This window comes from Ursus arctos, unplaced genomic scaffold (genome assembly GCF_023065955.2).
Source record: "Ursus arctos isolate Adak ecotype North America unplaced genomic scaffold, UrsArc2.0 scaffold_4, whole genome shotgun sequence".
Taxonomy (NCBI): Eukaryota; Metazoa; Chordata; class Mammalia; order Carnivora; family Ursidae; genus Ursus; species Ursus arctos.
The window spans coordinates 40100731-40123036 of NW_026623056.1; the positions used below are offsets into that span (position 1 = coordinate 40100731).

Consider the following 22306-nt stretch of genomic DNA (forward strand, 5'->3'; position numbering starts at 1 on the left):
CGAAACTGGGCCTTCATGTGGTCTTCCCTTTCCGACACGTACTCCACGTTCTCTGCCTCAAAGACCCTTGCCTCGAAGATCGCATGTTGTGCTATTTTGAACCAACAATAAATATTTTTATCGCAACATAAAATTTTGAATAAAAATTCTGGAAAAAGATAGGCCCGAGTCCAAAATCTGTCTTATCTCTTTATAGCTGTGTGCCTTGGACAAGCTACTTAACCTCTCTGAGACTTAGGTTGGGTTCCTTTCCTATAAATCGGGGAAGAAATGATAACCATAGGGTTGCTATGAAGACTGATTTGGATAACATTCAATGCTGGCATTTAATAGGTGTTATTTTGGGTGTGTGTCATCTTAAACTCAACTGGTACAAACAATGAATTTACATGCTGAAAAAAAATTTTTCTACTGCCTAGGTCCATACATATGGGAGATATAGATATATAGAGGTGGATAAATAGATAATTGAAACATTATATATATATATATATATATATATGATATATTTCACTCTAATCAGCTCTGAGAAACACAAATGTTTCGTTGTCCTTTCTTTCCTCAAACTTCATGGTGAAGTCTACATCCACCCTGGCGTCCTGAGTGATGCATACAGGCTCCAGGTGGCAGGGGCCCCACGCTGACAGGACCCGTTAGCAAAGTATGACTTGTTGCATCAGTCTCTCCCGAGTCTAGTAGAGTCCTGATTTCATCATTGTTGTTGACTCACCTTCCCATGGATTTGGTCCTGTGAAAAATGTCAAGGCATGCATTTTTCAAGCTATGCCCACAGCAAAAAAATGCATTTGAAGTATTTTGTTCAAAAAGAACTTAGCGACAATTTGATATTCCTAGTAGACTCCGATTCTGGTATTAAAAAAATATGTATATACTCAAAAAGTCAAGAAATGAATGATTAATGTCAAAGCATTTTTATTTCTAGTTTTATAAATCAACTTTTTATTAAAGTGACTCACAAATTCAATATTAAAAAAGTGGGGAGGGGCACCTGGGTAGCTCAGTCAGTTAAGTGTCCGATTCTTGGTTTGGGCTGAGGTCACGACCTCGGGATTGAGCCCCACATCGGGCTCCACGCTGAGTGTGGAGTCTGCTTGAGATTTTCTCTCTCCTTTTCCTCTACCCCTCCCCTGCTCTCTCTCTCTCTCTCAAATAAGTAAATAAACAGAAATTTTTTGAAATGTGGGAGTCTGCACAAAGAGAGAATTTTAGAATGTATTAGGATACAAGTACAGGCATTTCTTTTGTAAAAAAAAAAAAATGCAGACACATACACACACCGACGTTCACAAGTTCCACCGGCAGAGGAAGGCGGAGAAGCCGAGCATGCGCGGTGGGAGCCCGCAGAGACAGCATTAGGTCATCTGCTCCATCCTGCCACGGTGAGATTATCCCCCAGACGGCAGTTTATGTTTCTGCGGTTTGCTGAGGGTTTGGGCTACTTTTAAGTAATTTTCTTCAAGGTCTTCGAAGATAGTTTAAAATTATTTTGTGAACTGTTCATTCTATCACATGCTTCAGCAAAATCTACCACAATCTAATAAGCATCTGGGTCTGTTCTCTGTGACACAGCCTGGAGTCTTCTTTTCTTAAATTTCAACTCTCTACCTCAGATCTCTTTTCCTCCCTGGGTTTACATTTTTCCCAGGTACTGAGTGTTTTCACTCAGTCTTGCTACACAGTCCACAGGAGAATGTTTAAGGTGCGTGCCTGTGTCTCAAACAGAGACTTTACGTATGAGTTGAATGTAAGGTGGGCATAAATAGGTCATCATTGAGGTTTGCGACCTGTTTTGTTCTTTGCTTCATTTTCTTCATTTTCTTTTATTTTTATTATTTATTTATTTATTTATTTATTTATTTTAGAGAGGGAGAATGGGAGGGGGCAGAGGAAGGTGAGCAGAGGGCGAGGGAGAGAGAGAGAGATGGAGAGAGGCAGAGGGAGAGGGAGAGAAACTCAAGCAGGCTTCCCACTCAGTGCAGAGACTGACACGGGGCTTGATCTCATGACCTTGAGATCATAACCTGAGCTGAAATCAAAAACCAGATGCTTAACCTACCGAGCCACCCAGACGCCCCTCTTTGCTTCATTTTCAATTCAGTCAGTACCAGGTGTTTCTTGAGGGTCAGTTACAAGAAAGACAGTGGCCACAGTTCTTTGGCCTTGCACACGTTTTCTCTCCCTGCTCTGCCTGAAGGGGGTCTCTCTCACATGGACACACACAGCTTGGCTCCCACCTGGTTTGTTTTTGTTTTTCACATTTAGTACTCGTTTAATGTTTTGTTTTCTGAGTTCACAAAGTTGACTTAGAAGAGTTTTTCTCAAACTTCTGGTTGAAAATAATCACCTGGGGCAAAAGTACAGTTTCTTGGGCCTTCTGGGTCAGTTTAACATTCTTTAAAATTAAATAAAAGAAGGTTCACAGAATCCTTGGCATATATGTTCAGTAGGGCTGAGGAAGGCATGATATATTTTATTCATTTATTTTATTTTTAAATTTATTTTTAAATTTTTATTTTTTTAAATTTTATTCCTTTTATTTCTAGCAGGTTTCTCATCTGATTCTTGTCAACAGATAAGTTTAGGGACCACTGGAGGAGGAGATGATCTCCTGGGTCACTTTCAACTTTAGCAAGTTACACTTCAGACAATCCTGATGACTTTTCTCAGAGGTCTTCATTGATAAATGACATCAACTGTCTTCTTTAACCTCTGGCCCCAAAGTGCTCTTGCCTCCTGAGATTCTATAGCAGATATCCGTAGTCTTCGGTAGTGACTCATTGCACGAACTCGCAGAATTTCTTCAATGCCTCAGATGTTTACTTGAATCTTTCATTTTATTTAGTGTTTTGAAATTTTTCATCATGCCTGCTGAGTCCATGGCAGACTCCTCCGGAGGAGGGCAACGTTTCATATATTTCTGCTTATTCTTAATTTGTGTTCACACAGTGTTTTGCTCTCAGATGAATGAGGTTTTGTTCCTAATTTAATTTTCCCTTTAAATGTGAGTATTTTGCTGCATGGGTAAAGAATATGTCATTTCATTGCATACACCAAGAGGCGTACGATTTAGGAACCCCAGTTTTATCTTCACCGGTGCAGCTGTTGGGTGCTCATATAACCCCTTAATCCTTTATAAAAACTTAATCGGACAGCTGCCTTGATAATATGCAGTTTCAATAACAACCTCTGTTGAGGAAAATAATATCCCATTGTAGTAAGTCTCACAGATTAATGATGTCTCTCTGCAAAGAAATGTCGAACGGACAGGAGTCCCCTAAACTGGGAATTGAGCTAAATGCTGAAAAAAAATCACCTTTAAAAATTTCTGCCTTGAGATGGAATTATATTCTTTGGATTTATCAACTGCTGGTATCTTTGTTATATTAGTGGTTTAATTAGACTGTTTAATGTAGTGGAACAGCTCTTTAAAGTACTTTTGACAAGGATACTATTGTGAAAGAAAAACAGCTCTTTCATTGGAGCCATTAAAATTATAGGGAGAAAAATGAAAAAATCACCCCTGGCAGCATATTTTTGAGTTCAGCTGTGACTTCTCCAGTCTAATCACCAAAAAACTCTGGAAGGCCCTTCTTGTTTACACAGCAGTTTGATCTGGATTCTTGTAAAATTAACATAGGTTGACAAATTAAATGCAACACCACCACCCTCCAGGACATGAAATGTAAAGGAGATGAAAACAAACATGGGAATGTTCCTGTAATCGCTCAATGTGGAGTCAGATCCAGTAAAACAAAACTCTCGTGCTTGTGAAGATAATTGGGTGCAGAGTATCAACCCATAGTTGGTATTAATTACTTTTTATATGTACCTACATCATTTCTCATACACCACTAAAATAGACGTCTTTGTTTCCCCACCGATTTTTTTTTTTTAAACCAGAATTTACTAGCGACATCTACTTGGTTCTCAAGTGAAGCAGTTCAGTCGTTTTGCACTATCACAGTTTAAAATCTCTCTCAAGAACTCATGAAATAAGCATCTTACATTGTTGGTGGTTAATGATTTTAGAAAATTCAGTCTCTTTGAACTTATCCTCAAAAGGGATTTTTCTTGTAAATGAAAAAGACTCACAGGTAATCTGAAACTTATGTCCCAATAGAATTTAACGGGAAATACTCCTCAGCCTTGTCCAAGTTTATTTAGAAGTACAAATAAAAAGACTCAAAAATTTTAAATGAGAAACTTATGTTTGGAGCCCTGACTTTGAAAGAAAAGGAAATATACATTATCTAAATGTAATTAATCTAACACCGACATTCTGTTTTGCAAACTGCTCGAGGTACCGAGGGAAGTGAGGTGAGCATAAAGAGAGACACGGCTGCTCTGGTGGGGCCTCTCCAAGTCACCAAGCCAAGTGGGCCTCTGTCATTTTTGCCTACTTTGCCTTCCTATTTCAGGGAAAACTGATAAAGAGACCAAGCCTGGAGGGCCCGGTGTTTCCTCCCCCAGGTCCCTGGCGGCTCAGGCCACCAGCTGCATCTGCAGGAGACTTTGAGCTTGCCTGAGGAATGCAGATGTGCGGGAGGCCTTCGGAGATGATGGCCGGTGCCCCAGAGGGGTGTCCAGCTGTGGCGGGGGGAACCATAGCTGGTGGGCGTGACAGACTCTTGGACTGTTCTGTGTGGCCATCTTGGCTCTGTCTTATCGTCCACGTTTCCTCCTGGGTGGCTCTCCAGCCTTCCTACCCATCCTGTCAACTATGTGACAGCCTTCCAATAAATTCCTTTCCTGCTTAAAGCAGAGTTAGTGTCTGTCTGTGGAACCAAGAACCCTGACGACGAGGTTAATTCCAGCCATTTAGGACCAGATATTCCAGTGTATCTGTGTGCCCACTGGTTCGTGAGCTTATGTCATTAATGCTATTTAGATAAACTCTTCCTCACTCCAAATAAGATTTGAAATTACACAGAAAGACACAATCTAACAAGATAAAAAGGCAATAGAAATAGGAGGAAGATAAACGTGTTGGTGCCTGAGCCACTTTGTTCATGTACCACTTCATCATGAGAAATGGAACTTCTAGGCGATTGAAAGCCCTCAGTTCACCTGGGTCCTCACACTCTCTTCCCTGCCGGGGACCCTTTCTGGTAAAGCCGAAACGGTCAGAAGCTTCCATGGGGAGGGCGGGGAATATGGCGTGTAAGCAAAGGAAACAGGCTGTCTTCAGAGGCCGGTCACAAACACCAGTCCCCAGGCTCCTCTGTCCTGGCCTTGCTGTGGCCAATAAGTTCCTGCTTTTGGCTCTGCAGTGTCTTTTAAGTCTCTTCTTTTAAAATGGAAATATATTTGGAAGAGATCGTATATTAAATCATTTACTTTAGCAAAGTGTTTCCCAAACTTCAGTCATTCATGTACTGTCTTTCGATCTTGCCATATTCAAATATTATCTGTTCTATTCCCTTTTTTCCTAAGTACCTCCCAAACTTTTGTTCAAAGTAATATACATGAATGCGAAAGCTTGTTATGCTATACATTTTTAATACTCATGACAATAAACGCATAGAATTAAAGTGATTATACATCATCTTTCATTCCACAGAAAGTTTATCACGTGAACTAGGATTCCATCCTTGTTTAAAAAATTGTGCATGGAAGTTACAATTTCGGAATCTTTACCTTACCTACCAAAAATGTCTATATTTCACTCCAATCCTGCATTTATAGTTTGGGTTGGGTGTAGAATTTCAACCCAAGTTGAAATCATGTCCTCTCAGATCTTTGAAGGCATTTCCCCAACATCTTCAAGCACCATCCAGCAATGTTGTGAGAGGTCAGAAGCTGGTCTAATTCAAGTCCTTGTAGGTTCCTTTTTTCCCTCTCTGAAAGTTCTTTTATTCTTTTAATCTTTGACATTCGAAAATATCACAAGGTTGCTTAGTTGTTTGGGGGTTTGTTTGTTTCATTGGGGTTTTTTGGTTTGTTTTTAAATTAATTTTGCTGTACATGAGCTCTTTTAATCTAAGCATTGTGACTTCTGAGCACTAAGATTCTACTTTTGGATATTTTTTCCCCTTCAATTTTCTGTGCTGTTTCTGGGACACCTATTCGGTAGATATGGGGCTTCCTGGATTGGGTCTCAGTGTTTGGCGCCTGAATCAGTCAGTTTGATCAGGAAAACAAAAGCCTTTCTGTGTGTTTTCAGTAGGAAATGTTTTAATACAAGGAACAGCCATTGGAAAGGCTGGAGGAGGGAAAGTTTCGTGCACTGGCACTGACTAGCTCAGTGTGCAATCCCAGCAATGTTCGCTTGTAGCCGCTTCAAACCCCATAGGCAACTGCTGCCTGCGTGTCTGCCAGCCCTCGCTCTGGAGAACAACGCCTCTACTTTTCCACCTTCCAAATTACAGATACCCCCTGGAGGCTCTAAGCTGAAACCGTGGGGGGACGATGGTCTGGGAAATGCAGGTCCTGCTTCTTTGTGATGCAGAGAAGTCCTTAGCAGGGGTGGCAGAGATGCCAAGGTGACAGACAGTCCAGCACAATGACCTTGGCTCTGTGCAAATCCTAAATTCGCCACACACTAGCTGTAACCTGCAGAAATTGTCCTAATTGCTTAAGGCCTTCATCTCTCCCACTGTAAAGAGGGGGAATGATATTACTAACTACCTCATAGATTTTCTGGGAGGATTGATTGAAATAATGCATGGAGCGGGTATAAACCAGTGCCTGACACATATTCAAGTGCTTTAAGTAAATTGTTGGCTATCTAATTTTTGTTATTAGTATTTAATTATCTTTTATCTCACCTTTCCACCAATGTCGTTTTGCTCTACATTTTGGGGAAAAAAAAAAAAAGCTTCTTCAACATTGTTTGCCAGTCTGTCTATCCATTTTTTAATAACAGTAATAATTTTAGATTATTCCTTTTTTGTAGTCTTCTTCTCTGTTATGAGTTTATTCTTTTTAAAAACATGCTTTTGTTTTATTTTTTAAAGATTTTATTTATTTGAGCTAGAGAGAGAGAAAGCAGGGGCAGGGGCAGGGGGAGAGGGAGAAGCCTACTCCCCACTGAGCAGAGAACCCCATGCGGGGCTCCATCCCAGGACCCCAGGATCATGACCTGAGCCCAAGGCAGATGCTTAACTGATTGAGCCACCAGGCATCCCAAAACAAGCTTTTATTTTAATAAGGTCTTGGGAAGATGGAGAAGCGAAACCCTGGGTCTGTCTAGTTTGTCACTTGGTGCAGAGAAGGACGGTATTGGCTCAAGAGGCTCGGTGGCAATGGCAGCTGGTTACTCTGCGGGCGGTGTGCCGAGAGCTTCCCTTTCATACGCTCACCCGATTCGGCTCCACCGTAAGACACAGGTAGTAGTATTGTCCTCGTTTCTAAAGATGAGATAACTGAAGCTGACAGAGGTCAAATGACTCACCCGGATCACACAGCTCGTAACAGGTAGACATAAACTTAATCACGGGTCTATTGGTGACAGAGTTCAGGCTCTGAACCAGAGCTGCTAGATGGATCGCATCCTGGGAGACGGCTGGCCAGTATCCTCGCGCATGCGCGTGTGTACGCGTGGATTCCTCCTGTCCTCCGATGAACATTTAGGCTCTTTGCAAAATTTGCCGGTATAAACAAGCCTTCCATAGATATATGTGTACTATGGGAAATTTTTAATGCACTCTTCTGTTATTGTCTAAAAGTAAGTCCTAGAAGTGAATTTGCTAAGTAAACAATTACCTCTATAAGACATTTTTATGTGGTTTGACAAGCTGCACTTACAAAAGGAGGTTCCAGCACTGCGCACTCATCTATCATCTCCGTGCGTGAAAGCACCTGTTGCCCACCTGCTCACCGATGCCTGGCGTTACCCAAATTTTGCCAATCTCATAAAAAGGAAATGTTCTCTCACCATTTAAATTTGCCTTTATTTCATTTTTCGTGTGGCTAAACAACCCTTCAAATAATGATTATAGGTCATTTATCTTTCTTCTTTTGTGAACTGTCAATTCATTTTCGCTCAGCTTTCTTCTGGGATATTGCCTCTAGCTGGGATGGATTTGCAAGTGCACTTCGGGGATGGCAAACTTTTGCCTGTTATTTATGTTGCAAATGTACTTTCCTGTTCAGCGTTTCTATTTTTACCTCTCCATATGGTATTTGTAAAAGGAGTTTTAAGTATTTATGTAGTCAAATCTATCCTAATTATCCTAATAATCTATCCAACATGTAAGTTGGTCCATTAATAGTGTGACTTACGATCTGAGTTTCTAAAAGAATCAGACAACTCCAAAACAAGTTGGCCCAAATTCAGGAAGCGGGTGCACTGTTTAAGATGGTGAAAAATTTCACTTACACACTAAAGGTTTACCTAAGCCAACTTAAGGAAACTGAGAAGGACTTCCAGCCGGTCTAGGCTGAAAGCTACTAAGCTTACCCTTCCAGCTTACCTCCTGCCTCAGCTGTGTGGTGCTAAAGTCAGAGTTGGAGTTCGGATGGTAACAGAGGGTGTTGGGATGGGTGTGGGTAGGTCATCCCTATCCTTCAACCCTGAGCTTCCAAACTGGTATCAACTGCCGACATCAGAAGACTCCCCTGTTATTTCTCCAGTATTTTGTTCTTTGTTTCTGTTTAAGGTTGCTCCCAGGATAAATGAAATTCAAGTCATAACTGAGTAGAGATCAGATTTATAACAAGACAGTTCACCAGGCAAAGGTCCCCGGGGTTTGGGAGAACATGTGAGGTCTGGGCTGCAGAGAATGATTCTAAATTAAAGCTCCAAGTTCAAGGAATGTGAATGAGGCACTGGCTCTATTTCAGGGTGAAGTTTTAGTTCTTCCTGTTCCTGCCTTTTCAATTAGAGGAATCTCTCTGAACCCTCCCCTTACCGCCTTGTCCAGGGAATCAAATCTTCCTTAGTCATGGCTACCACAACTGTCTCAACTCTTGTATTTTCTCCTTCCTAGGAGAGTTAGACAAATTTCAAAAAGGAAGCAGCTTTTCCTTCAAAGTCTGTATTCTTGAAAAGGAAGGATGCAAATTCCAATTTCCTGTTCTTTAAAATACCACTTGGACCTCGGCTTCTCTGAAGGCCTTCTTGAGTATCCATCTAGAACTTTTCTTTTTTTTTTTTTTTTTTTTTTTTAAAGATTTTATTTATTTATTCGACAGAGATAGAGACAGCCAGCGAGAGAGGGAACACAGCAGGGGGAGTGGGAGAGGAAGAAGCAGGCTCATAGCGGAAGAGCCTGATGTGGGACTCGATCCCGGAACGCCGGGATCACGCCCTGAGCCGAAGGCAGACGCTTAACCGCTGTGCCACCCAGGCGCCCCCCATCTAGAACTTTTCTGTGCTGTGTTCAGTGTCACGGCCCTTATAGTCCCACATGATGAAGTGTTGGCTCCTTGTGGGTTCATCTGCTCTACAAGAGGTTGGCCTTCCTCTGGGCAAAACTGTGAGCTACTCCCTTCTGTACCTAGAGCACTTAGCAGAGTGTCAAGCATATATTAGGCACTCTATAAATGTCCTTTTATTGGATCTGTGTTCGAACAATAGAAAATATCTGATTCCAACATGCTGTTATGACCTTGGCTTGGGGCAAGTGGGAATTCATAACTTCTGATATAAGTTGATATGAAAAATAGCAGTATCCCAGTGGGAATTATGTCAGATAGTCATTCAAAGAGGAAAAATGGTGACCCCCAGATAATCCCTTTAGGGGAACAGCCAAAGACTGAGCATAACCAGACATGGTCAGAGAGCCTGTCTGCAGAATAGGAGAAAAAAATATGTCTGGAGACTGGGCGAAGCACACAGTGTAGCCAAATAATGCTTCGGCCATTGTATCTATTGATCAGTTTACTCAAATTTCATTGGTTAATCTTACTATAAAAATCATGTAAAATAAGAGTTATGAGATAGGAATTTGGCATGCCAAGAGTTACTTGAAGACATACGAAGTTCAATGTCATTAACTGACCCCGAGATTCATGTAGACATCTCAGAAGAATGTTTTACATGCCAAAGCTTCTTGTAGTGTGCCTTTTCTAAAAATGATCAAAATGCACTGCAGCTATTTTAGAGAAGGGCTATGCTATCAACAGAAGTTTTTTAAGCCCATGTTTTGGACAGACATTTGCTAATTAATTCCATAAATCAAACAAGTACGTAGATTTTGTGTAACCTACATCCAGGAATAGCTTAGATAAAATATTTTTCTTTCTGCCAAACTGATCTATTGTCTTTCTCGTATTAAAATTCTTTCCATGCATTGCACATAAACACACGCACACACACGCACACACACAAATTATACATTATTTTAGGCTTGCTGCAGTTACATCAAAACACTCGGTGCCCCCAAATGCCTGAAGATTTATAGCATGAAAATCTCCTTTCAAAATGCTGCCTCTTTGCCTTTCGGACTAGTGGGCTGTAAAAAATGGGATTATTAGGAACAGTCTCTTCACTTTCTGGAAAGTCTCTACTGGATAAGCCCCTCCTTACCTTGACTGTCTGGCAGAGTGATGGGCACAGAGAAAAGACTTATGGACTCTGACTCACTTCACTTTGTGCTGGGTGAGGACTAAGGATAGACATAGGAATGGCCAGACAGCTTTTGGAAAGTAGGAAAACGAGGCTTTATATTGCCCCTGAAACGCATTTTCTCCTACTAGAAGACTGACAGTGCTGGAGAATCCAGTCCAATATTGGGAATTCAGTTTCGTTCAAGAAGTGATGGTATGCTCACGGACTCCATAGAAGAAGCCGTAACAGTACTAACTGGTGCTTGGTCACTTGGTTATTAGCATTAGAGCATGTATGAGACTGTCCCATGGGAGTACATGGAGTCTGTTTCTGAGTTACACGTGACATTGATACTGTTTCTTGGACTCATGGGCCATGTTGGTTCTCTGGCCTCGTGAAGGGTTGGTACACAGTTGAATCATAAGCTTATTTTCTTCCTATCCTGCTTAACTGTGTGTATTTGGTGGGCAAGCCAAGGGCGACTTTTGGTGGGTGGTTGGTTGGTTGTTTTGTGGTTTCTAGAAAGTGAGTCTAGCCAATATGACTGTGGACAGTATCAACTATGCATTAGTGTGTTCCCCACCCCTTTCCCCAAGAGACTACCTGAGAAAAAGTCAATTAGATATTGGAAATAGAATCAAAACGGAAAAGTGTGGAAGCTCAGTCCCATACAACAGGCGGCCAGGAGATCCGTCCATTCTTCCTGAACTCACCGTGTTCCCCCAGCACCCCGAAAATGACCAGAGATCCCTGGGTGATAGTAATTAATATCGTCTTTCCCTCTCTCATCTCTAAAAAGGGACCCAGAAAGTGAGCAGCGAAGGGATGCAGGCTCTGAGTGCGGCCGAGACGTGAAACCACTGAGGCCTCATTTCCTTCAGTGCTCTTCTTGTGGGCCCGGAGTTCCCAGCGTGACTTGTGAGTGTGGTTCTGCAGGGCCTTAGAGCTCCCTGGACACTGGTCTGAAGAGGTAAGTAAACCCGTGTGGGCCTGATGCTACGCACTTTCTTTACTAGCACTTCCAGCCCTGCCCCGGTGCTTGGTGCGACTAGCAGTTTCCTTTGAACGGCACTGCCCCAGGCTGCTTTCTCAGCGTCCCAGTGAGCAAGCATTATTCTTTCCTTTTTGTGGGAGAAGTAGAGCAGAGAGGAGTGACATAACCCCGGAGGTGAAAATAAAAATTATCCATGGTTGGAATGGAGCGTCATAATTCTGTCAGTCATCCTATGACTATTCTTTTCTGCAGAATGTAAGAGGGAAACCGGAGTCTCTCCCAAGAACACTGCCCTTTGAGTTCACGCCCTCAGGGAAGATCTTTGATGCGTTCTGCTTCCTTGTTGTGCCCTCTCTTCATTACAAATAGCCTTTCAGGAAGCTTACCAGAAGGGACAGGAGCCCCAGCACCCGATGAGCACCCACCTGGGTGAGTAACCCTGGGCAGGGCAGCTGGGAGGGGGCTCAGGGAGGGGCCGGAGGACGAGAATGGTCTCAGGAGCCAAAGCAAACCTGCAGCTCTTCCAGAGTCCTTGACCGTTGTTTTGTGAACTTAAGAGGAGGTACAGATCTGTCCCTCACTCTGCAGCCTTTTGCTTATAATGTCACCAACACGCACGGTTCCATCTGACACACTGCCATGTTTCTGTAACCTTGGGCAAGTCACGTCACCTTTAAGGGCTTTTGTTTATTTATAAAGGGAGGGTAATAGTCATGACTGCCTGCTCGCTGGAGCTCCCATTAGTGACACACAGGTGTGGCAACGCTGAGCGTCCCTGCCAGGGTTGGCCCTGGACAGAACTCAGAAGGGATTGCCTCCATTTTCCAGCTGAGTGGGCTTCTTCTCCAGAAAAGATCGATGCCCACCCTCTCCAATTTTATAATAGCCTCGGACTTTCATTCTTGAGATCTTTTCAGCAGTTTCTTATTCCCCTAGTTCATTTACCTAAGAGATAGGGAAAGTGGCTCAAGAGAGATAAAAACATTGGCAGCAACCTCTACGACATCGACCAAAGCAACCTTTTTCATGACACATCTCCAAAGGCAAGAGAAACAAAAGATAAAATGAACTTATGGGACTTCATCAAGATAAAAAGCTTCTGCACAGCCAAGGAAACAGTCAAAAAAACTAAGAGGCAGCCCACGGAATGGGAGAATATATTGCAAATGACACTACAGATAAAAGACTGGTATCCAAGATCTACAAAGAACTTCTCAAACTCAATACACGAGAAACAAATAAACAAATCAAAAAATGGGCAGAAGATATGAACAGACACTTTTCCAATGAAGACATACAAATGGCTAACAGACACATGAAAAAATGTTCAAAATCATTAGCCATCAGGGAAATTCAAATCAACACCACACTGAGATACCCCCTTACGCCAGTTAGAATGGCAAAAATAGACAAGGCAAGAAACAACAATTGTTGGAGAGGATGTGGAGAAAGGGGATCCCTCCTACATTGTTGGTGGGAATGCAAGTTGGTACAGCCACTCTGGAAAACAGTGTGGAGGTCCCATAAAAAGTTAAAAATTGAGCTACCCTATGACCCAGCCATTGCACTACTGGGTGTTTACCCCAAAGATACAGATGTAGTGAAGAGAAGGGCCATGTGCACCCCAATGTTCATAGCAGCATTGTCCACAATAGCTAAATCGTGGAAGGAGCCGAGATGCCCTTCAACAGATGACTGGATTAAGAAGTTGTGTTCCATATATACAATGGAATATTACTCAGCCATCGGAAAGAACGAATTCTCAACATTTGCTGCAACATGGACGGCACTGGAGGAGATAACGCTAAGTGAAATAAGTCAAGCAGAGAAAGACAAATATCATATGATTTCTCTCATCCATGGAACATAAGAACTAGGATGATCGGTAGGGGAAGAAAGGGATAAAGAAAGGGGGGGTAATCAGAAGGGGGAATGAAACATGAGAGACTATGGACTATGAGAAACAAACTGAGGGCCTCGGGGGGGGGGGGAATGGGATAGACCGGTGATGGGTAGTAAGGAGAGCACGTATTGCATGGTGCACTGGGTGTTATACGCAACTAATGAATCATCGAACTTTACATCGGAAACCACGGATGTACTGTATGGTGACTAACATAATATAATAAAAAATCATTAAAAAAAAGAGAGATAAAAACCATTTGTGTATTTTCTTTTTAAAAGATCTGTGGATCTTAACTTCTCTACAAGACAGAATATAAAAACTAGAGGAGGCCATAAAAAATCATACACTTCCATCCCCTGGCTTCCATTGTTTAAAAAAGGTAATTGAGACCAAGCAAGAGAGCTGAAGTGATTTGCTCAGTGTCGCAGAGCCAGAATGCAGCAGTAGCACGAGCAGACCAAGCCCGTCTCCGCTCTGTTGGGCCTGTTACTGGCCGCCAGAGAGCAAGTAATGTTCAAAGCACCAGGCCCACCACATGTTGATACTGCTTCTTTCTTTAGTCATCCCTGGCAATGACAAAGTCTTTTTTTAAAAAAATCACTTTCTCTATTAAATTCAGTCAACTACCAATTTATTATCAAAGAATATTTATTGAGAACGCATAATCTTCAGAGTACTGTGCAAATATATATATATATATATATATATATATATATATATATATATGCACATATATTTTAGAGAGCGAAAGCACACACGTGTGCCCTTGTGTGAGGGCACGAGCAGAGGGAGGGGCAGAGGGAGAGGGAGAGAGAGAATCTTCAGCAGGCTCCACGCCCAGCATGGAGCCCAATACAAGGCTCGATCTCAGGACCCTGAGACCACGACCTGAGCTGAAATCAAGAGTTGGATGCTTAACTGACTGAGTCACGCAGGTGCCCCCAGATACAAATAATTAAAAGTAAGTGCACGCACACACACACACACACACACACAGACCCCAACAAGGGACTCTAAGAAGGCTGTGGTTTGGCTCACTAGATAAATTTAAAACCTTCAAGATGATTTAATCTTGTTTCAAAAACTGCGTCTAACGTGTTTCTCGGAAAGAGTAAGTGACGATAGCAGAACTGAGGATGACGCCATCAATGAATGTCTGTGGTTATTCACAGGGAAGATGCAGAGAGTAAAGAATCAAAACCGAGTCACCACGAAGAAGTTCAAAAGTTGGCAGCAACCCACAGAGCCAGATAATGGTGCAGTCAGGACCAGGGTGCCTCTTTCAGGCTGTGTTTTATGTTCTGTTGGCTGGACTACAAGTTACCAACACAACTATATTCCATAATAATACCTCTTGTCAAGGGCTTTTCCATCTTGCAAAGAGAAACCAGATGAAATGAGTTTTGGGAGAGAACAGTCATATATTGGGAGGTCTAGCCATTGGTTCTTGCCTATATTCAGGATTCCTACCCAGGACATAAAGCTGAATTTTGTGGAATACATATATTTGAGCTTGAAGGTTTATCTTTTCAGGACAGAAGTACTGGTTTTCTTCAGGTCATAGAGAACCTACCATCTGCTCCTTCACTGCAACATATTTGCTTGGCCTCTGGGTTTTCTTTTTTTGCAACCTGCTCACTTACTAACCACAAGTTTTCAGCTGCGTCCATTGTGACATCTAATGAGATTACAATAAGGCGGCCCGCGGCCAGCCATCATTACATGGAAAGACACAAGAGCCCCAGCTAAACACACCATATAAGGCTTATCTTAAGATATGAATCCTTGAAAACAGCAGCTCAGCGATGACAAAAAGAATCCTGCCTAGTTAGAGTTCTCTGCAGGAAGTATTTTTGATATTGTTTTGGCTTTAGGAAAAGAAAAACAACTACACTTTATGGGGGTTACCTAAGTACACGTGAAACGCAGATTCAAACGGTTTGAATCCTGTCCTCCAAATACAGAAGTCTTATGTGAAAACAATCTCATTTTCATTTTGCTTTCTGGGAAACCCTCCAAGGCACGGTGCGTTGCCAGCTTTTTGTGACCTTCAGTTCCCTAACTGTTCCCAGGGGAAACTTGACCTTGGAACTGTAGAAAGGAGGGAAACTAGCTGGTGTGGGGCAGGGCAGAAGTTTCCTTCTCTCTGTTTGCTCATTGCCCAAAGTGGATGGGTTCTCCTGCACCAACACCCTTAGAGCCTCTGAGGGCAAGGAGATGGGGACAAAAAGTGCAATGAAAATACCCATGAATCCCAAAGCAAGAACGCATACAACCAGACTGTCACATGAGATGGAGACTTAGATGGCCAGCCAGTAGTTTCCAGCGAAGCATTAGGAATAAAAACATTTGCTTCCCCAAGATGCACAACTGATGGAGGGCCCCCTGACTCTTCAGAGCATCTTAGGACTGAAATGAAATTCACAGGGCACAAGAACGCCTGATGTAACTTTAGCTGGCTTCTCGAGGTATGGGGACTCCACCCGCGACAGACACCGAATCTGTAGGAAGACTTCCTTAGGTGTTCTTGCTTGACCACAAGACACCATCTGATCAGAGAATTAAACAAGAGAGGAACTGTGTATATCGAGAGACACCATGAGGACCCTGTAACCCCTACCCGTATATACCGTCCTACAGGCACGCAACCAGTTAGAGGACGGTGGTTTCTGACCTTTTTCTTAGCAAGAATTCCTTTGATCTCTTAACTTTGCTTATGGGCACATGGGTTGAATGGCTTTTGCCTTTAAGGCAGATTTTATTAAGTATCAGTTAGCATCTTCATTTCCACTACTCAGTGAGAATCTAATTACCACACTGACCCGATAGAATCGCAGCCAAAGCAAAGCGATCAACGCTGGAGTAGGTCTCTGCAGCCCAAGAACAGGCTCCTTAGTCAGCTGGCATTTAATTAGCTTGCATTATCCCATTCCCGCCATTTGTGAGCCTGAAGAATCCAGAAAACTGCTTGTGTATTAGGAAAAAAAGAGCAAAGAATTTGCAGTCGCGAGACCTATGGGACTTGTGAGCTGAGTGACACTGAGAAGGGCGCTCACCTTTATTGAGTGTCGGGTTCCTTATGTGAAAGAATGCTGTCTGAAAATGACACCGCCCTTATGGGGCTGTGATGAAGATGAAAGAAAACCATATGGGGAGTTTTGACGTAGTTCCTTTCTCAGAGAGAGAGACAGAGATCTGACTGCGGAAATAAAATGTCCTGGTACAATAAATGAAAAATCTGTCTACTTGTCTCTATGTTACATTAAAATCAAACAAATCAACAAAACAATGTTCGTGAACCAGGAGAAGAGGACGATTTTCTTTTGCAATTTCAGAAAGGGATCAAAATGCTGACCTGAGGGTGAGTTGTGTGTGTGTGTGTGTGTGTGTGTGTGTGTGTATGTGTGTATGTGTGTATGTGTGTGTGTGTGTATGTGTGTGTATGTGTGTGTGTATGTGTGTGTGTGTATGTGTGTGTGTGTGTGTGTGTGTGTGTGTGTGTGTTTCCTTGTCGCTTTCCTGGACGAGAGGAAAGCTACTCTGATCTTGGGTTTTATGCCTGTATAGGATCCAGAACACCTAGAGAAGGGAGTCGTAAGTATATACTCTGAGGACCCAAGATAGTAATTTAGAAAGCACTCCATACTCTTTTACACTTAGAATACAAATAGCGTAGACACTGTTGGGTATTTTCCCCAAAACAGAGTGCTCAAGAACATGGGCTTTGGCCAGACAGACCCCAGTTTAAATTTCACCTCATCTTACTAGCTATCCAATATGTGTGGATTGAGCAAATTGCATAAGTTTGTTATAAGGATTAAATTTTAAAAATGTAGATAAAAAGGTTCAAATGTAGATAAAAGTTCATTTCCTGGTCGTCAGAGGCACTGGATAAAGGTGAAATGTTGTTACGAGTCCATGTATCTCAGCTCCAACTTTTTCTCTTTTTCCTAATGTTTTAGGTCACAAAAATGATAGCGTGTGAGTACAGTTCATGCAGGGTCAGCTGTCTCAGAAAATGACACTTACTCAGTGGACTTGGCAATGCGATCCCTATTGGTAATGCCTTTGCTATCACACGCTGAGGTATGCATGAGGTGGGTCAGTATAAAGAAGAAATTCTTTGTTCAAAGTTATTTAGTCAACCACATCTCACTGTGGCATTTCTTTATCTTGATCTTGTAAGTGCTCAGGAATTGTGGCTGCTTGGGAATTTCTGCCAGACAGCTAATGGAATTTTTAGGATGTATCCGAACTAAAGTGAAATGGGGGTCGGCAGGAAAGGAAGACCTTACTCATTTATCGCTTGAATGACACCAAAAGCCATTTGGACTCCAGGTTAACATGGGTCTCTTTGGGTTGCAGCTACTGGGAGCTTCGATATGATGGATTGCTGACAGTTCCTCTTGCTTTAAGCCTCTTTCTGCCCAAATCCCATGGATTTAGATGAGTGGATATGAGCCGAAGTGAAGCGAAATCATAATTAATTTTCTTAGCTCCTGGAGAAGGATTGGAATGGTGTCATTTGTTTCCCTGGAAATAGTTCAAATGTCGTACTTAAGTTGGGGCTCATGAATTTGAGCCTCTGGAATAGAAAGGGGCAGAGATCTAGCCTGAAAATTCCCTAGGTTTATTTAAGAAATAGCCAGGATCGGGAAGACTCCAGTGACTGTCACTGCTAGGACTGGGAACACTTCCATTTGCTCCCCGCCTGTTCCTTCCCCTTACTTCCCCTCAAAGAAGGTCCTGTCTGGTCAATGCTGGTGTTCTGGTTATAGTGGCGCCCAGCCGGCCTTGGGCATGGCACATCCAAGGACCAGTGGAAAACTACTGACCCTGTTAGCTTTGCTTTCCTCAGTGACCCCCCCACCCCCCCAATGCCCACACACCCACGATTTATGTTTCTGCATGTGCTTAACTCCATGACCACTGGGGGAAAACACCGGATTGGGAATGAAGCAGAATTGGGTAGAATCCTGGCTCAGCCTCTGACTGAGTAAACTTGGGCAAATTAATTAACTTCTGGGTTCTAACTTCCTAACTTGTAAAAGGAATAATACTGTCTACTTTGTTAGTCAATCTCAAGAGTAACTCCCCCCCCACCTAATATCCAATACGCATGAAATGGGAAGAAAAGCTGGATATACTCTCAAGGGCCACCAGTGTTTCGGCCTAAGCCAGATGCTACGCAGAAAGGATAGATAAGACATATCTGTTCCTAAGGCAGCCTAAGGTATTGTGGGTAAATCTGGCTAGGGCATTGGAATGCTCTGACACACTCCCCACCCCCCTTCTAAACCACCCCTTCACATGCATTATCTATGAACATTCTCTGGAAACCAGCCAGACACACACTTAACATTTTACAGAGTTAATATCTTCGCAGAAATGTATCAGTTTCCATAATTCTTCACTACATTCCTGGGAGTTAAGCCACAGACTCACCCAAAATCACACATGGGATTTGTGTCTGGGCCACCCTCTGCAATGGCCTCCACTCCTGCATCGAGTTAACGGCCTGAGCCACATAAAAATTCTGGGCCACAAACCTCACTAAAGGGGATTCACTTCAATTCCATAAATGATTGACAAAAATAGTGTCAAACCTTACCTTGTTTAGTAAATGGTCCAACCCCTTCCCTAAAGGGAGTTCAGAAAAATAGGGCTTCTCTATCACCAGGCCTTCTAACAATGGTAAGAGCTCTGAGCCATTGCACAGACGTGACGAGTGTAGAGGATGACAATAGGACCACCTTTCTGGAGGAGTTGGCTCAGACCTAAGCAGAGCGGATCATGTTTATTAAAAATGACATATTTCTGGAATGTGTAGACTTGAAGGGGAAAAACTCCATGTTTTTTGGTGATTACTTAATCTTATTCCCCCTGGGGAATCACTGAAGAACTTGTTCTAGAGCCTATTTCTTCCCTGTCGACCTCCAGAAGTAGGGAAAGCTTCTTCAAAGCCACAAGCTCTTAGGCCTGAGGTGACATCAGGTATTCAGTTTGTGCATGAGGCTTGTTCCTGTTTATTGTTGAGCTAGGAAGGACCCTGTGGCATTTACAGCTCTGGGTAGGAGATAAACGTCTCTGGTCAGAAGAGAGTATGGGCTCTAGCCCCAGAGGGCAGTACCTTCTACATTGCCTTGTGTCTGTTGTGTAGAGATAGTCAGCCATGGGCTTTAGTGGTCTTCTGTCAAAGTTAGGAAACAGCCTTTCATCAGTAAATGATTGACCTGGCTGCCCTGGGTGATAAGCTTAGGTAAATAGGCTTGATTCTGCTCCAGCAATTTCAAGACTTTTAACTCCTTAGGTTCCAGAGCAGAAAAATGCACATGGCTTCCTGGGAGATCCTATCGCTTCAGTTTGACAGCTTTCTGCACGGGCAGGGTGTTCCTCAGAATTAGAACGCCAACTGTCGTGCTCTATCTTGGAAGTGGAAAGAATTCAAGCAAACAAAATTCTGGAACCAAGTCATGTTTGAAGAACCATGACTAATGGAAGAATTTCAAGAAATCACACACACGATTTTTATAACGAAAGGTAGAAAACTTTCTAAAACTTTGAAATATGTAGAGGAACAACGACGATTTTCAAAGGGGAGCGAGGACGGAAGAAAAATGAGAGCCTACTTTGCAGAACACGTTGGTGGACAAATGACTGAATTCTCTCGACACACACCCACAACTAACATACATCTTCGGTAGACCATCATCAGAGACACCCTGGCTACAAGGCTGGGCAAGGCGCTGGTTTTGTGATCTTGAGAGGAAGGCCCATGACCAGAGAGATCGCCTACCTTGATCGTTGCTTTAGAGTCTGGATTCTTCTCTCAAGTTCCTTCTTGACTCAGCAGTGGTGGCCCATGACTGTTCCAATCCTTGTTGAAGACTTTGGGACGGTGGTAAGAAGCATGGGCTCAGGCTTTAGCTTTTCCTCAAGCACCATATCAAGGTGTTGCCCTCCCTTTGCTTTCCTGCTTTCCCTGGCCGCTGCAGACAGTGCTCCTGGGCTGCGACTTGCTCTCTATCAGGTGTGTTGACAGATGTGAAGGAGGGAGCCTGCGCTGGTCTCAGCTGCCTGGTCTGGCCAATCATTGCAGACCAGTCCAGGCTCTCACAGTCCTGCTCAAGCCCGATAGCAGCGCGGTGGGGGCAGAGAGCAGATCTGTGAGCTACTGACTACCCAGAAAGGCAGTGACCTTGCAACCAGCTCTGTGAAGTACACAAAGATACATGGGAGGAAAATCCCTTTTATTTCACTTTTTTTTCTTGTAGCAATCTCAGAAGGGAATTTCGAGGTCACTTTAGCTAATCTCTCATTTACGGAAGTTTCTTCTATTGAATTCCTGTCTGGTGAGAATCATCTGGAGATTCTTTGAACAAACCTGGCTGCCACTTGCTGAACGTGCACTATATATTAGGCATTATATATCTATTAGCATAAATCCTCATAGTAACCTTGAAACTTTCTTCTTATTTTATAGAAACAGAAGCTCAAATGGGTAACAGTCATGCGATGAGTAGGTGCTTCAACTAGGATTTGAACTCACCGTTCTAAAACTGTGCCAATGTCAGTGCACTTTGTACCCTGTGGTAGGCTGAAGAGCGCCCAAAGATGTCCATGTCCGACTCCTGAGAACCGTGAATATGTCACCTTATATGGTAAGAGGGATTTTGTGGATGGGATGAAGTTGTGAATTTTGAGATGGGAGATTATCCTGAATTATCCAGGTGGGCCCGGTGTATCACAGGGGTCCTTATTAGATGCTAGAAACAAAGGAGACATGGTGACAGAAGCAGAGTCAGCGAGAGATTGAAGACGCTGTGCCGCTGACTTTGAAGATGAAGGAAGGGGCCACGGGCCAAGGAACGTAGCTTCTGAAAGCTGAAAAGGCAAAGAAGTGAATTCTGCTCTAGAACCTCCAGAAGGAATGCTGCCCTGCTGGTCCAGTTTGGACCTCTGACTCTAGACTTGAAAGGTGACAAATGTGTGCTGCTGTAAGCCGCTAAGCCTGTGGTGACGTCTTATAGCAGCAACAGAAAACGAATGCACACTCTTTCAGAAATATTCTGCCTGATGGTGAGCTCACGATCTCAGATAGGAATGCTTTTTCTTGAGCCAAGATCTACCTTCTTGAAATGGCAAGTCATGGGTCCTAGTTCGTCTCTGCATCTCAGGCACTCAGGGAGGCAGTTGCAAATGTTGGGAAAGGACACTGAGAGCCAACTCAGAGACCAGGTTCTAGTCCCAGCTCTGCCTTAGGCCAGTCTTTTCTCTCTGGCTTTCAGTTTTCTTTCCTGTAACATTAGCACCTGGACAATAGCTCTTTGGTCCTTCCACATCTAAATTCATAAGATTCTAGTATCTCAGTCATGTAACAATTTGAAAATACTTGAAGATATCTCCATTACCTTTTTCTCAGTCTTTTCTAAACTCAACATCCCCAATTTCTCATGTGACACGACTTCTAGACCCTTCACCCTCCTAGATGTCTCTCTCTGGAAAGCCTCCGATTTGTCCACCTCCCTCTGAAATCTGGTGTTCCGACTTGTGCAGGGCACCCATCCACCCCTGCGTGTCTGTCGGTGTGTCTGGTTTCTCCCATCTCCCACTTGGCCTCTCATGCTAGAGCCCACCTAACTATCCCTTAGGGTCCTTTGGAATTGCTTAGTCTCTTCCTTTTTATCTTCTTTTATCCGACTTTACCTCTTTTTTTTTTTAAAGATTTTATTTATTTATTTGACAGAGATAGAGACAGCCAGCGAGAGAGGGAACACAAGCAGGGGGAGTGGGAGAGGAAGAAGCAGGCTCATAGCAGAGGAGCCTGATGTGGGGCTCGATCCCGTAACGCCGGGATCACGCCCTGAGCCGAAGGCAGACGCGTAACCGCTGT

General features: G+C 43.1%; 1 protein-coding gene and 1 long non-coding RNA gene across 22 annotated transcripts in view; one reads left to right on the plus strand and one right to left on the minus strand.

The window, feature by feature from the left end:
* The window catches only part of PHLDB2 (pleckstrin homology like domain family B member 2), a 209545-nt gene extending 189090 nt beyond the window's left edge, over positions 1 to 20455 (minus strand). For 20 of the 21 annotated variants that reach the window (XM_057306819.1, XM_048215208.2, XM_048215207.2 and 17 more), the window contains exon 1: positions 20210 to 20454. The gene's annotated coding sequence lies outside the window, so the exon portion shown is untranslated. Of the gene's footprint in view, positions 1 to 20209 lie in introns of all 21 variants that reach the window. The other variant, XM_048215211.2, reaches the window with a different exon arrangement.
* The window catches only part of LOC113251200 (uncharacterized), a 67962-nt gene that overhangs the window by 42802 nt on the left and 2854 nt on the right, over positions 1 to 22306 (plus strand). Inside the window, exons 4-6 of the long non-coding RNA XR_006408909.3 lie at positions 11313 to 11483; positions 11760 to 11936; positions 20897 to 21074. This is a non-coding gene — a long non-coding RNA (uncharacterized LOC113251200). The remainder of the gene's footprint in view (positions 1 to 11312; positions 11484 to 11759; positions 11937 to 20896; positions 21075 to 22306) is intronic.